Source organism: Panthera tigris, chromosome A3 (assembly GCF_018350195.1).
Source record: "Panthera tigris isolate Pti1 chromosome A3, P.tigris_Pti1_mat1.1, whole genome shotgun sequence".
In the NCBI taxonomy this organism is placed as follows: Eukaryota; Metazoa; Chordata; class Mammalia; order Carnivora; family Felidae; genus Panthera; species Panthera tigris.
The window spans coordinates 135,816,459-135,829,177 of NC_056662.1; positions in this window are offsets into that span (position 1 = coordinate 135,816,459).

Sequence of the window (12,719 nt, forward strand, 5' to 3'; positions counted from 1 at the left end):
CGGACCCGGGACAGCTAGCAGTCCAAAGCGAAACAAGTGTAAAAAGCCAGGCCGGAGTTCTGAGTTTGACGTCAAAGTAAGATAAAAAGCAAGAAAATCAGCCAAGAAACTCAGCGTAGGCTTTTCCTGGGAGTTATGATTGAAAGGATGTCCCCCGGCGAGACCAGCAGAGCGCTGAGGGATTTTCGGCATCATTGAAACAGAATTAACAGACAATGTCAGGGCACTGAGATAGTTCTAAACAGGACTGTCAGGCTTGTGTTTGTATTTTTCAGCCTCAGACCCAGGGGCAGGATGCATTTTATGATGAAGTCAACATAACAAGGAGAGAGTTAAGGCCCATTTTTTTTAAAGTGTATTTCTTTATTTTGAGAGAGAGAGAGACAGTGTGAGTAGGGGAGGGACAGGCAGAGAGGGACAGTTGTTGAAGCACAGTGAATGTGATGCTTTAACTTCATTTCAATACTACGTCTCCAAGTCTCATTCTGCTAATAAGAGGTATGATCAGACTACAGGATTCCCCTCTTCCTTGGAATTAAAAAGATGCTGTAGCAAATACAATGGAGGGCCACACAATACTATGGACCATGGGGTTGACCTCAGTCCCATCTAAATGGGCTCAAAGTATCAATAAGACCTATCCAGGCTCAAATGTACAAAACACAAAGATGACTTAAAAAATCTGCAAATACACATCTACCCTCATTGTTTACAATGGGAATTATTAAGCAGAATAAGTGACTTATGGGTGAATACATCTGCATGTACTCACAATACAGAGTGCATAAAACCTCCTAAAGTTGTTTCTACTTATGATAAAGGTTTTGTTTTCCATTTGAAAAAAAAAGGGGGGGAAGAATGCAAAAAGTCTGGTAGTTAAGCTTACTCGCATTCGCTTGATAATTAGTTTAGTTATTGGCCTGTTGATGGCTCTAACTTGTGCTTCAAGTGCTATTTGATTCATGTAGGTCACCTCAAAGCAATGAAAAAGTCATTGTTTTAGGACTTTGAACTCACAGAGATACCTACATTGCATTTTCTTAATGGACACAGCATGGTGTATTGGTCTTGAAAAGGGATAGGTAAAAAGTTCATGGATATTTTGCACCTGTGCTTGTGGATGGAGAGAAAGCAGATTCATATTCGGTCTAGATTCATATTCCGAGGGATTGACTGATATTTTCTTATGACCACTGTGATTTCACGCCAGGTTTTAAAAACATATTGTCACCTATAGACCCGGATTTGCTTTCACAAGTTGTTGAAGAACATTCTGAGAAATCGTTATGGCAGTTCTAAGACCAGTTAAGCTTCCCAGAGTCACATGTGCAATGTTGTCTCTCTCATGTCATCAAGTCTATGAAAAAAGAAACATGCCTTCTCATCTCAGTATCTCTCTCTCTCTCTGGTTTGCATTAGTGTGGAACAGAATGGAACCAGGCAAGAGTGACGAGTTTCTACACTTTGAGACCATTTAAGCTGCGTCTGCAAAATGGCTCCTCGAACCTGCCCAGAACCTAAACCATCCGCTAAAACCTGAGAATGAAGTTTTAGCCTCATAGTATGGTTGAGAGGACTCCGTGAGCCCCTACAGAGTACTCTCGTGATGTGTCGGCACAGTGATCCGTCCCCCTACTCTGCCCACACCCCCAATAAATCAACACCAGGCCTCAGTGATTCTGCTTGGAAGGGTCCTTTGACTATGTCCTCTTCTGTTCTTCTCCACGGAAGCTTCTCTAATTTACCACCATTCGTCATCTGAAATATGGAAACCAGCCCACCTGACCTTTCGCCTCTGCTGTGCTTTTTTCGAATAGAATTTCCCCTCCTGGAGCCAGACCTGCCTTCTCAAAACGAAAGTAAACATGGACATCTCCTGCTTAAAACCCCTTGGGGCTACCCCCAAAGTCCCCAAGATAAAGTCAACTTCCTTCATGTGGCTTCCAGAGCCACCCGCGACCTGAGGCTGTGCAGATTTCTGGGGTGGTGTGTGAGCTCTCTTTCTCAGCCTTCGGTGCTCCACAAAAATAGCTTTCACAGAAGAGAAAACCGAGTCTTCCAGATGAAAACCCTTGCCCCGCAGATGATGGAAAACGAAAGCAACAACAACAGCTAGGATCGGTAGCCCCTGTCTGTCCGAATCTCCAGGTCTCATCCATTATGGCACACCCCTTCCTCAAATCCTGCCCGCCTCCCGTTGTGAAAAATATTCTGCTTCATCAGTGTGGTCAGTTCGCTTCTAATTTCTGTATCTTCTCTGACTGTCGGGGAACCTGTGGTCTGAGCTGCAATTTGGGCACAGAAGGCTCCTGACGTTTGAGGCTCTGAGGAGATACTTATGTGGCTCCTGTGGCAGAGGCTTTGAGTGGGGCCTGGGCAGGGGCAACAGAGAGGCTCCCTCACCCTCTGCCCCCAGTGACCCTCGCCGATGAGGACCGAACCTTATGTACCTCACCGTTAAAGACAGACTGTAGGTATTTCAACTGTGGTGACGGTAATGGTGACAAAGCCGGTCACCACAAGCCACATGCCAGGGTTGCAGTAACACAAGGATCACGGTTTGCCAGATTCCAGCCTTTCACACGAGACCTCAATAAGGGGGGTAAGCGTTCTCTTTAACCTCGGTATCGGAGTGGGATAGACTCACTTTTTCGTTTAAACGAAGGAATTACAAAGGAAATCGTTAACTCCTTTACCTTTCAAAATGAGGAAACCAGTAACATTTGTCATAAGTTCAGGTTGAAGAAATACATGTGTAGCTAAATTTGTGCAGGAAAGTTTTAAGAGTTCGTGTGTGTGTCCCCTACCTTAACCGTCCTGGGAGGCCACGGAGAAAGCTGTGAAGCTGAACTTAGGTCACTATACATCTCGAACAGATTTCTCCTTAAATAAAGGGACTCTATCTTTCAAGCTGCCAAACTTACACACGCTGATGTTTAAAATTGAGTGTCATCGTCCTTCTTGCTCATGCAAACCCTAAACCCCAGAATCCTGGATTAGAAAAATGCAAAGGAAGGTGGAACCACGCATGTCTGTGGGTCCGCAGGGAAGGACTCTAAGCAGCCAGTCTCCACTGAAAACGATCACAACAGTCCGCACTTGTACTGGGGGTCCTTTCCACCATCCACCTCACTCAGCAACTGTGCCCTGCAGAAGAAGGGGGGGGGGCTCCAGAAACAGTAACCCACGGGCAGCTCATGAGAAGCCCACTCGGCAGGTGGATGCTGGGCTTCATGCCACAGAGTGACGACATGACACATTGTGACATTTTAATGAGAACGTGTAAGACTTTACATCTGTCACCTGCAAATCTTGAGGTTGTGGTGGGGGGTGGGCCGGAGAAGGTAGTTGGCAGGAAGTTATTGAAGATATGGTAAGAATATGAGAGAAGAGGAGAAAGACAAGACAAGTGGGAGGCAGAGAGAGAGAGAGAGAGAGAGAGGAAGTTAGTTACCCAGACCATCCGTTGCGGACCAAATGCACCTGACTGTCCCTGCTGCGCTGAAGGGAACGAGATGTTGAGAAGCATCTGTGTGTAAGAGGCCACCCCTGGGCCCTACCTGGCACTCAGAACAGGGCTTTGTCAGGGGCTTCCGGCCTCGATTCCCCTGTCCGGGTTAGGTGCCTCATCATTTCACGTTCAAAAACAAAATCCATCCGCCTAGAGTGGTTACCTTCATCTAACTTGGGAAACTGTCATTGCAACGAGGACTTAGCAAACTGGCTGGGAGCCTGACAAGGAAGAACGCAGAGCCTGTGAGCTAAAAGCCCGGCTCCTTGAAGCACCGTTTCCTGGGAAGATGCCTGGGAGCTCGAAGGTAGTTCTGAACCGTGTGCGGGCAGGTCGGGATTCCCAGCTGCTTTGTAAGCAGCAACCAGAGGAAAGATGTATTTTTTCACAACCGTTGTGCCTACTGAAAGAAAGGGGCCGGAGGGGGTTTGTCTGACCTGTGGTGACATCATGCTGTGTTGTGACAGGCTGCAACACAAGAAGCAAACAAATGACATTCAGTCCCTCATGGGACGGTGATGTCACAGACACCTCTGAATGAGGGACGTAGGGAGTTAGTCGCGGAGGCGGGCAGGAAGGTGCCATCTGGTTGGAGAGGAAGAAAAAATCGGTTTGTCACTTTCTGCACAGTGTGGTTTTGTACTTCCGTTTGTATTTACTTCTAAAGTCTCTACAAAGCCAGGAAAGTAATCTCTTGACGTTTTCATACGTGGCTTGACATCACAGAGCTGAGTTCTGCGCTGGTTTTTGTTTTCTTTTGCATGACATCATTTACGTTATTCTGAGCGTCTGTAGCTCTCCTCCTCCCCGGTCATTATTAAGCCTTGAATTGCATATGGATGATTTTTCATTCAGAGATTATCTCCTGAAGCACATTTCCCATGCACATTTCTAATCCCTCAGGTTTTCTCTTCCTATCACCCCTGCTCCTATGATTAACGCTATTCCTGATAATTCTGAACACCTGCTCCATGCCAAGCCTCTGTATTGATGCTCTCTGTACCCAGTTTGTTATTATGAGGACCCTGCAAGGTGAGCACTATTATGTTATTTTGCAGGTTTGAAAACAAAGAGTAAGAGAATATAGGTAACTTGCCTCGTGCCACACAGTTTCAAAGTGGTGGAACTAGAATCCTACAAGAAATCCCGGAAGGGAAGAGGAAACTACTCAAAGCAAAGGGATTCCTGGGCACTGGATGAGGAAAGCCACCGAGGGAGCCATGAACTGGCCACTCTCCGTTAAATGCCGAGGGGAAATCTGGGTCTCTGGGATGAAGCGAGCTCACGGTGCGTATGTTCTTGTCCGTGGGCTGTTTGGAATGCTTCTATACGTCAAATTCTAGTCACGGGCTCTAGACACAGAGGGTTAAACTCAACATTGCGGATTCTTTCTTAGAGTTTTTGCTACTACAACCTTAGCCATAGATAAACCACTTTTAAGGTGCAGTGTGCGTTAACTATTGGGGGACAACGTGGCTATGGTACGGATGCTCCACTCTTTAAGGTTGCAATTTAAAATTATCAGCTTTGGCTGATTTTAACCACCGCCCCCCTCCCACCAAAGGATCCATATCCTACACACCGCCAGAAAGGATTAGCCAAAATGGAAATCTGACCACATTTTTTTCACTTGTTGAACATCCTTCCCAGCTCCCCCTTGGCTCTATTCATGTTGTCCAATATGGTAGCCTCTAGTCACATGCAACTACTAAGCAATTGAAATAGTCAGTCCAAAGTGAGATGCATTGTCATTGCAAAGCACACATTAGACTTCAAAGACATACTAGAAAAGTGAGAGCATAGAATAGCTCACTGATAACTTGTATATTGTACTCATGTGGGAATGACATCACTTGGGATACATTTGATAAAGTGAATTATTATTAAAATTGACTCCAACAAGCAATAAAATAAAAACAGACAAATGGGACCACATCACACGGAAAAGCTTCTGCAGAGCCGATGAAGTAATTAACAGAATGAGAAAACAATCTGCAAAATGGGAGGAAACACTTGGAAAGCATGCATCTGATAAAAAGTTAATCTCCAAAATGTGTAAGGGGCTTCTATAAGTCAATAGCAAAATAACTAATAATTCAATTTAAAAAGAATACGTGGAACTGATATTTCTCCAAAGAAGACATACAAATGGCCCACATATGTCTACAAACATGCTCACTGTCATTAATTATCAGGGAAATGAAAAATTAAAATCCCAGTGAAATATCACCTCACATCTATCTATCTATAATTATATATATTATTATTATATATATAATCACACCTATATATATAAAGTATAATATATATATTATATTATATATATAGTATAATATATATATTATATATGTATATATATATTATATATATATGACAGAGGCACCTGGGTGGCTCAGTTGGTTAAGCGTTTGTGGATTTCAGCTCAGGTCATGATCTCACATTTTGGGAGTGCCCCTCCCCCACACATGCCCACACATGCACACTCTCTATCTCTCTCTCTCTCAAATAAATCAATATATTTTTTAAAAGATAAAAAGTGTTAGGGAGGAAATGGAAAATTTGGAACGCTTGCACAATGTTGGTGGGAATGCAAAATTGTGCAATCGCTGTGGAAAATAGCATGGAGATTCCTTGAAAAATCAAAATAGAACTACCATAGGATCCAGCAATCCCACTTTTGAGTATCTATCCAAAAGAATTGAAATCAGGGTCTCAAAAAAAGTGGACAAATACACCACGAACATTGCAACATTATTCATAATAACTAACATGTGGAAACAACTTAAATGCCCACCAATAGATTTATAGGTAAAGAGTATGGGGAAAAACATACACTGAAATATTAATCAGCCTTACAAATGAAGGAAATGCTGCCATATACGATATGGATGAAAGTTGAGGATATTATGCGAAGTGAAATAAGGCAGTGCATATCGCATGATTCCACTTAAATGAAACATTTATAATAGACTCATAGAATCAAAGAATGGGATGCTTGTTGCAAGGGGCTGGGGGCTAGGGAAAATGAGGAGGTTTTTTATGTTTACTTATTTATTTTGAGGGCCAGAAGGAAGGATGGAGAGAGAAAGAGCAACAGAGAGAGAGAGAGAGAGAGAGAGGGAGAGGGAGAACAAGCAGGAGAGGGGCAGAGAGAGAACAGAAGAGAAAATCCCAAGCAGGCTCCTTGCTGTCAGCACAGAGCCCGATGCAAGGCTTGAAATCATGAACCATGAGATCATGACCTGAGCTGAAGTCAAGAGTCAGCCATTTAACCAACGGAGTCACCCAGGAGCCCCTAAAATAAAGAGTTATTGACCAAGAGGCATAAAATTTCAGGCAAAGAAGATGAATCTGCTCTAGAGAGCTGCACGGTACCTATGTCATGGTACTTTTGTCAACAGTGATGTATTGCACAGTTAAAAATATTGTCAAGAGGACAAATCCACGTTAAATGGTTTTACCGCAATAACACAAAAGAAAATGAAATCCCAAACAATCGATCCCACTTATTTCTTTTTAATTATTTCAGTGTGGCTACTAGAATTTAGAATTGCTGGACATAATTATGGCTCTTATCTGTGTCTCACTTTATATTTCTAGTCAATAGTGATGATCTCATAGCTTTGCCCAGTGTCTTCCCTCATCTGGAATGTTATACTTTTTCCCCCCAAGACCACCTTCAGTTGGTTAATTCCTACTTCTCTTTTAGAGTTTACTTGGATATGTTATTCTCCGAAAGTCCTTCCTAGGCCCCTACCTCTCCAATGGGTCAGATGTCTTTCATTTGTGAAATTGAAGGGAAGTGCCCTTGTCTTACGCTTTTTTCTTGTTTTTGTTTGCTTGTTTTTGTTTCCCCAGGATCTAAACACAGGGCTATGCAGGAATAAATGTTAGTTGAAATGAGAAAAAATGAACGAATGAGTGAATGAATGACGTGATGCATAATTTCTGCTTCTACTTACGGTGACCCCAGTTTCCTTCTAAAGCAATCATGCCCTCTGCTCTTATCCTCTGAACACTGACTGAAGCCATCTCTATTCCGGGCTCGAGGGGGTTAGTTCAGCCCCGGTCAGCCAGCCATTCTGCTCTCCTATCATGTTGACAAAGTCATACGACTCCACTCGAGCCAGTTATGGGTCTCACAAAATCTTTGAACTCTCTTCAAAACAAGTCTTTGTTCACACTGGATATTGATGAGAGGGGAGAGAGGACAAGTACTGCTCCAGCTATCTTGCAACGGGAAACATTCAAGTGGTCAGGGCAAAGCAATCTGTCTCGGTGACACTGAGCTCATGTCAAGCCATTCCTAAAGCTAGATTATACCTACCCTGGACAGTTATACTTTCTTGGCCACAAAAATTATTCCAAACGGTTTAAAAAATGGTACAGGGAGATGGATATTGCAAGAGAAAGACTGGTTGAGCCTGAACCACACGTGTAAGGGAAGGGAGCTCCTTGGTCCTTCTGGCTGTATTTATTACCCGGTGACAAAACAATTGCTCACATTGCTTCTGTTGTATTTTGAGACCAAGATCACTTGTCTTCTGGCAACTGTTCAAAGCTGGTAGACTTGACAGGAAGAAGTCGGGACACTGTAGAATTTCTGTACCTATTGTGGATTTCATTAAAATAAACCTAACTTGAAACTGGCAACACCAGGCTTTATTGGTGTATTTCAGTCTGGAGGGACAGAAAACCAGACTTCTCTGCACGGGGAGAGTTAGACCCTGTTAAGGCAGACATGAGAATATCCCTGTCGGAAAGTAAGATTGGAACCAAGGAGAACCTCAATACCACAGACCACTCTCAGCCACATTCTATTCTTTCTCCCTCAGAAAATAACTATTTCCTGGGGCGCCTGGGTGACTCAGTCAGTTAAGCATCTGACTTCAGCTCAGGTCATGATCTTGTGGTTTGTAAGTTCAAGCCCCACATTGGGCTCTGTGCTGGCAGCTTGGAGCCTGGAGCCTGCTTCGGACTCTGTGTCTCCCTCTCTCTCTGCCCCTCCCCCACTTTCTCTCCCTCTCTCTTTCAAAAAAAAATTTAAAAAAATACAAAAAAAATTATTATTTCCTTTTAAATAGCCATTTTCTGAGACGCAGCATGAGGGCAAACATCACGTTGGTGGCGTTTCTTCAAAGCAGATCACGGGTCAAATGCTCTAAGATAAACTCAAAAATGGAAACTCTTAAGACTGAGCAGACAGTCATGGGCAGAGCTTCTGGTCGTAGCCAGTTTCTGAAAACCATATGCAACACCAACTTATCTCCTATCTCAATATGACCCCTGCCTCGGCATGAACCATGGAATTTAGTGAACATAAGTGAACAAAAATACCTGTAAGTGTTTTAAAGAATTGTATAACTGGAATCATTCCTAGGGTGGCCCCCAAATAGTCTGGGGTTGCTCAACTCTAAGACAATCCAAAGACCTCTGATCCGATGTAACAGAGTATGATGTTGAAGATGAACAGCCCCAGAGAGGATACCCTCCCAAAGCCATCCCCAGTGTTGCCCTGGAGGACGACAGACAAAGGTGGTTTTCCCAGAGAACAAAAGCAGAGCATCCAGACTAATGATGAAGAACTAACACAGGGAGCTTGGGTGGCTCCATCGGTTAAGTGCCTGACTTTTGATTTCGGCTCAGGTCATGATCTCACAGTCTGTGAGTTCGAATCCCGCATCGGGTTCTGCAGTATCCGTGCAGAGCCTGCTTGTGATTCTCTCTCTCCCTCTCTCTCTGCTGCTCCCCCACTTGCTCTCTATCTCTCTTTGAAAATAAATTTAAAAAATAAATCGACACAAACACTTACACAAGGAACCGTGGAGTCCTCGCCGCTCCTCCTGGCAGGATGTGAATGAAATGCGCTAGGGAGCGTTGACCACTTGGCATTGGTTTCCATTCTCCGAAGAGAGGTAGTCCCCACCACTCCCCAACCCCGAGTCTGCTTCTCTCTATCTGTGTATATTGAGTGCTTTAGGAACGGTTTAATTTGTCATTTGGCTATCGACCACCAAACCACAAGGAAGTAGGTGAAGACTGACCAAAGAATGGCACGTCAACCAGAGATACTTAGTCTTGACCTAGAACTGAAGGAATGGACGTTTTTGTAGAAGTGTGTGCATGAGAAGAAGCAGCTGTAACAGGGGGGTATCATCGGTGGTGCCATTTTCGCCTCAGAGCATCAGCCCATTCCCCTTCAAATAACCGTGTCCCAGAGCCTGGAGGAAACGACCCCTCTCCCATGTCCAATCGACGGAAATGTAAAGTTACAAAGACAGATGATTTGGTCTATGCCGCCTACGCAGCAGGTTGTTTCCCAACGAAGCAGAGTTCGGACACAAACACATGATCCAAATTAATCCTATCAGGGTGAGCGAGACTCAGTTCCGGAATTCTATTTGTGTTCCAAGGAAAATGAGCCTTATTCTCCCTGGAGCACATGAATTTTGGCCATGCAAGAAGTGCTTTAGCTTCGGGCAGGGTAGACCCAGAGGGAGCGGAGTTGAGATCTGAGGAGAACGTTGCTCTGTGAATACTGTTCAGATGGGCAGATCTCTCCCCAGGACACTTTTTTTTTTTGTTCTTGAACCCAGTTGAGTCGGATTTGCTATTGACAGCGACAGAGATCATCTCATCCAACTGATGACAATATTCTTGGCAGGATGAGACATGTATAGTAACCACTGAAAATGCTACAGAACACTTTGGGTGCTTCTCATAATGCTTGACTTATAGTATAAGAAACTGATTAATATTTCTAGAATAAGAATTTGAAAGAACTGGGCCAGATTATATTACACAAGAATAGGAAGAAGGGAGCATTATTTTATTTTCAATATTTATATGACACAAAGTTAAACAAATCTGCCATGAATTCTTTTTGGAGCTTTTATTTATTATCTTTAAATCCGAAGTATATCTTTCGACGTGTATCTGGCATTTATACTATTGTGAGTGTTTCCAAATTCTTGGTGGGGGGTGGGGGGGAGTTGAGAGAATTTAAACATGTATGAGTGTGTGAACACACACACTCACATGCACTCACATGCACAAAAAAGCTTGCCAAGAAGTATAATTTCTATATTGGAAAGTGGCATCTCAAGAATTTTTCTCAGTGAGAATGTGCCTTTGGAAGTTCTCCCCTTACAGATCCTGGACTAAATCAAAATGCATATTGATAACACCTGCAAGATTCAACCCACAGCAGCTTAAAGCCAATCGAACACCTTTTTGACATGGCTCGATTTCACCAGATTTTACCATTCTCTCCCAAGTTGAACTTTGTTTATTTGCTTAAAAATATAAAAAAATACTGTAATAATATTATTAGAATATTTTTATTATGAAATTGGCCTATCATAATTTGTTGTCTAGAGGGATATCTTTTAGCCTTAAAAGATTCAACTTGGGGCACCTGCGTGGCTCAGTCGGTTAAAGCATCCGACTTTGGCTCAGGTCACCATCTCCTGGTTTGTGAGTTCGAGCCCCACATCGGGCTCTGTGCCGACAGCTCAGAGCCTAGAGCCCGCTTCGGCTTTTGTGTCTCCCCCTCTCTCTCTGCCCAACCCCTGTTCACATTCTCTCAGTCTCTCTCTCTCTCTCTCTCTCTAAAAGTAAAACAAACATTAAAAATGTTTTTTAAAGATTCAACTCTCTGCTGCATAGACAAATGCACTTTACTAGTCTCTTTTAATAATTAGGAAATGCTACCAAGCATATGTGTTCAGAATACGCTCAAAAACAAATTGAATATTGTGTGTTAAGAGTTAGGCTTTGTTCGCATTGCCAAAGATATATAATTTGGGCTTTCCAAGATATTTTGTTTTTCTCTTTTGTGGTTTGGTCAGGCTTCAAGTGTGAAGAAAGCATTTATATAGATCTTGAAATACTGGTCTGTAAAAGGCCATGAGAGAAGGCTGTGTACTAGATTATCAGCAGTATTATCGACTGGGGGGTATCCAATACCATGTCCATTTAGCATCTCCTGTGAAATGATGGAACTTTTTATAAGACTTCCCATGGTAACGTCAGCAGGAAGGTGGTTATGTGAACAGAGGGCAACTGCCTTTGTGAAGAAAAAGGTGGCATAATAAGTGTGAAAAAGAAGGGAGCAAACCATCTGCTTTCCTCTTCCTTGCTTTTATTCTCAGAGTGTGCCACACGTTCCCCCAGGCTTGAACAATGTTTATAAAAATTCTAGTGAGTACTGCATATTCAATTCATTTATTTTATTGGGGGGGGGGGAGAGAGAGACAGAGAGAGAGAGAGAGAGAGAGAGAGAGTCTTAAGCAGGGTCCACACTCAGCACAGAGCCTGAAGTGGAACTCGATCCCACGACCCTGGGATCATGACCCAAGCCAAAATCAAGAGGTAGAGTCTCAGCAGATTGAGTCACCAAGGAGCCCCAGTACCGTATTTTCTAGATCATCATTTCATCCTAAAATATCTTCAGTATTAAAATTGATCACACACTGGGTGAAACTTCTGTCTCTACCAGCTTCCACCATTCATTTTACAAAACAAAGAAAACCCCCTTTTTAGTTTTATTTTTTTAAAGCTGGAGCGGAAATTGACGCAAGTGTGCAAAAGATTCTAACTGTCCCGTCGTACAACCACTTGGAAGTTTTTAGCTGACAGTCAGTTGTGTACTTGTGAGCTTGTGTTGAAATATGGAATCGGTGCTACACTGTTTTCCATTCTCAAAACTCTCCCACTTAGCTATATGGCAATGAAATTAATAGTTGTAAATACACGTTTTATTTATTTTTGTGTTCTCCTGTTGTACGTCACTAGAAATTGCTAATATTGCCTCTTGCATAATCATTGACGTTTTGATTAAAATATTTACTGTTCCCGACATAATTTAGTTTCCAAATTCCACAGCACATACATTCAACTTTATTCTTCTGTTATCTCATAAATGTAAAATCTTGAGGAGATGAAATCGTGATGTTATCTATATAGCGAGGAGGTGGTTTCTGTAAGCAGTAACGCTTAACCTGAGTCAACTAATATGAACAGCGATTTCCACTACAGACTGTACTGCCTTCGGCCCATCTCAATTTATTTTTCTAGGTTTTTCCAATAGTAACTCAATAGTGAATGAATATTGTGAAAATCCTATACAGAGTTATTTTTTTAATGTGTAACTCAACATCTGTCATCACTTGAGTCCCTCCATGAGATAAACCATATCTAATAAGTA